The following is a 4,297-nucleotide window of genomic DNA, read 5'->3' on the forward strand; positions in this document are numbered from 1 at the left end:
GATTCCAGAAGGCTGGAGTAGAAATGGCAACGGTGACGGTGGCCACAGACACTTCTCTCTGCGCAGAGAAGCTGTTGGGGTCATCTTACTAATCGCCTGGACATCTGCGTGACCTCCCATTATGTGAAATATTCCGCAGCTCAGCAGATGCCAGTGAATTCGCTTCATGGGCTGGGTCGAGAATACCAGTGTGATGACATCAGTGCCCTGAAGTCCCCCGTCCTCCTTCCAGCCTTTCACGTTGGCTCGAGGTGGGAGCTGGGGTCCTCGCGAACCGTGGACCAGGCAGAGACGCCTCTGCTCGCCATGAAATAACCAGCGAGTGAAAGGCAAACATGGTTCATTCATTTTTTAACTTATAAGTATTTTCTAGGTGCCTGTCTTCTTAGCATTTGGATCAAACATAGTGGTTTATTGGAAAAATATATAATTGGGAAAAAGAGGGAGACTTTTTGTTTCGGGCCTCCTACCTAAGAGATTAAATGACATGCCCGTACGTGCCTGGCTTCACGGGAAGGGCAGGGAGAGCAGCTGGCTGCGGATGTGTCTCAGATCCCTGCAAACAGAACTTTCGCTCTGATCGTGGCACCTGTCAGACACATTTGGCTTTAAATACAGGCTATTTGTTGTTAAAGTGGCAGCTGGCAAAATCCGATAGGGTAAATTTTCGGTAGATTCTAAGTAAATGCATTTGACAATAAAAGACAAGGGCAGCGTATGAATCTGTTTCTTAAAAGCCTGATGCAAATAATGTAACCAAGAGCAAATAACCGGAAGCAGCCTCTATGTCTGTATGTCCTCTGCCTAACTAAACTGTGGTCCGTCCATACAATGGTTTACTGTGTGGCACCTGAGAGGAATGAGATCTCAGCCTGTTGACCTGGAAGGATGTCCATGATATGTTGCTAAGTAGGAAAAAGGTTGAGATGCAGACTCCTATGTATACCATGAACTCATTTCTTTTATGTCAGTAGAGGATGGATTTAAAGGGTGTGTGTTAGGGTTCTCCAGGCAAACAACCAATAGGGGTGGGTCCAGTAATTTGGATACAAATGGCTGGGCACCCCTTAGTTCTCAGCTATAACATCTTTCCCAGGGCCTTTTTCTTAGCCCCCTGGCGAGATCCAGCCTCCCACCCTGTGCTCCTGCGGCACCCTGTACTTAGCCTTGTTAGAGGATAATTTTCAGAAAAAGGTAAAAGTATGACCCTAATGCAAATATAAATTAATAAAACGGAAAGAATAAACCAAACAGGAAAAAAAGACTATAAAAAATAGCCAGGCAGTTTATAAAAATAATCCGATTTTTAAAAATGATATTTAAAAAATATCATCTTTAAAAACATACTGTTGAAATTAAAACAGGCATGTAGCTGAAGAGAGAATTAGTAAACTGGATACTAGATCTAAAGAAATTTCTCCAAATACAACATAAGACAAAGAGATGGAAAATGTGTTAAAAACCACAGCGCATAGGATGAAAGGGTGGTATCCGGCCAGGTCCCATCAAGAAGCAGAATTTACCTGGGTGGTTTCAACGAAAAGACTGGCCTGGAGGAAGGAATTGCAGAGGCGTGGGCAGAGCTGGGGAGACCAGCGATGGTTGTTGATACACCTGGGGACGAGCGACGGTGGGAAACCATCGCCACCTGTGGGGTTTGAGAGGCAAGGACAGGAAATGGCGTTGCCGGAGCCCAGTCGAGGAGAAGCATTGGGCAGGAGCTCATCTTAGAGGGCACAGCTATTGCCGGGGACCCGGAAGTGAAATGGAGGGCGTGAAAAAATACCGTTTCTCTCCCCATCGGATGTCCTGCCGGGGTTTCACTGGCTCCACTCAATTGGAAACCAAAGCATAAAGGAAGCGGAGTAATACAGTCCACATCTAGGGGGCCATCAACCCAAAGCGCTGAGCACAGCACAGGTGTGATAGATTTGAGGGCAGTCGGGGATCCACGCCCTGTCCATGATCATGAAGGAGGCTCTTCTTCCCCAATTCTTTTCCAGTGGCACTCCTGATTGGGTCTGTCACATGGTAGCAGTCCATTTTTCATGCCTGAATTTTCTTCAGAACCAACAGTAAATCAGGCCTGAGTTTTCTCTTTGTCAGCTGGCGGTGGAGAAGTCCCAAAGATGCCATAGGTGTGGTTTGAGGGAAAAGGTAGGAGGTAAAGTGGGCAGGAGCACGTGCCATGGGAGCCCGAGCCCCCTACCCGAGGCTTTAGGAACTGTTGGTGCAAGGTCCATACTGCAGATCCCATACGGCTTCCGTTTGCTGCTAGACGCCTGGATTCCTCTCTGTCCATATTATGTCATATTCAGTTAAACCTCAAGCCCTGCTGTCGGAAGCCAGCCGACCAAGTCAAACCGGGTACCTGAATGGGGGAGCGGGGACTGAGAAAAAAGAGAAGACAGACAGGGTGCAGGAGGGAGAGCAGATCTCACAACTGTCTCTCCGAGTTTATTTCTTATCCTTCTTTTAAACACAATCTGTTCCTTTTGGTCTCCCAAGATAACATGATGAAAGTAACATCCTGAAGATCAAGGTACAATCGGCACTTCCTTTGACCCTCCCTTTGACACTCCCTTTATCTATACTTAATCTTCTTCTTCCTGGAATTCCACAGAACCAGCCTTTTCCTTTTTATGCAAGCAGGCCTCCCGAGATAAACCATGCATTCTTTTGAATTTGGGGAGCTTTAGCTCCCTACACCCTGCGGACTCTGTCTTCTTACTATCTCTTCCATTCCTACTTTTTCCGTCTGTAGTGACGCTCCTGAGTTCAGGCCTCCTAGATGACTAAAACAGTCTCTACTCTGTCCACACCTCTGGGGTCGTCCCTTGTCAATGCAGGTGTTATTCTGTCCAGTACCTTCTCACAGGGGCAGCTTGGTGCTGTCCTCACTGCCCATTCTCCTCAGCACTGAGGTCACACTCCTTAGCGTGACAGTCACGGTTTTCATAGTCTTGTCCCTCCTCATCCCTTTGGCCTGATGTCTTGTCACTTTTCTATCTTCAACTCCAAATTCCAGCCATATTGGAAAACTTGTACCTAAAAATGTTCTATATTCTTGCTTCTGGACCCGTAGCACCCACTGTTCCTCTGGCTTAAAAGGATTTCCCCTACTGCCCTTCAGATGCCATTCACTCAGATCTATTTATTGAGCATCTGCTGTACACCAAGCACTATGCTTAGAGGGCCCTCACTCCAGGAAACCTACTGTGATCTTCCAATCGATCAGACGCTTTTCTTCTGTGCTCTCTGAATCATCATCTTATGTTTATTCCAGTGATCCTACCTTTTATAGTGTATGCCATGGTCCAGCATTTGTCTGTTTTACTGGATCATAAGGTCCTCGAAAGTAAGAAATGTTATTTAATATTGAATATTCAGAACAGCATATAACATGGCACATAGTAGGTACACACTAAATATTTAATAAGTGAATGAGTTAATGAATGAATGGGTAATTGGTTGTTTTGAGATCCCTAAACACATGCACACACACACACACCACATAACAAAAATATATAGGAATTATATAGACACATCATAAACAGTACACACTCATTAAAAATATATAAACGGAAAATACAAGGAAATTTTAAACAATTAAAAATGACTAAGCCATCCAGTAAATTTATCATATTTCTATACCTAAATTTTTCAAACGTTTGTTAGTATCCCATGACGAACATCTTTTACATAAAGCTCTTAAAAAATCTTTAAGATTATCAATTTTTGAAAGAACCGGAGACGATGGAGTAAAACCAAAAAAGGGAATATTTTAAAGCTACTGATGGATTTTTCCAAAGACGTTTCACCAATGTCATCAGTGTTTGTTCTCATCACCAGCACGTGATCATTTTTCTATTGTACTTGTTTTAATTTTATTACCAATAAACATGCAGTTCAAAGCTTTTAGAGGCTCAGACGCCAGGCACACTCGGTTGATGTCTGGTGCAGGGCAACGATTCTTCATGGGGTGTGGGAAAGGGGGCGTGGCCATCAGATTCAGGGCTTCCGGATCCAGGGAACTTCCCTGTCTCGAGCCCCACCCACTCGAGAACCAGCTTGCAATGCACACACCCCTGCTGTTGGGACTGGATCAGATCCCTCTGCGCTGTGGCCCAAGAACTAGCTGGAAAGCAGTTGAGGTTGTCCTTGGAATATGCTCAGTGAATTTCTGGAAAGTGCCCACAGGCAGAGGTACAGCTGGAACTAAGTCCTCGAGGCTTTGGAGGATCAGCCTGGAGAATTCTAGAGGGATTAAAATCTAACCAAGTGGAAAATTTCTCCC

This window comes from Pteropus vampyrus, unplaced genomic scaffold (genome assembly GCF_000151845.1).
Source record: "Pteropus vampyrus isolate Shadow unplaced genomic scaffold, Pvam_2.0 Scaffold317, whole genome shotgun sequence".
Lineage (NCBI taxonomy): Eukaryota > Metazoa > Chordata > Mammalia > Chiroptera > Pteropodidae > Pteropus > Pteropus vampyrus.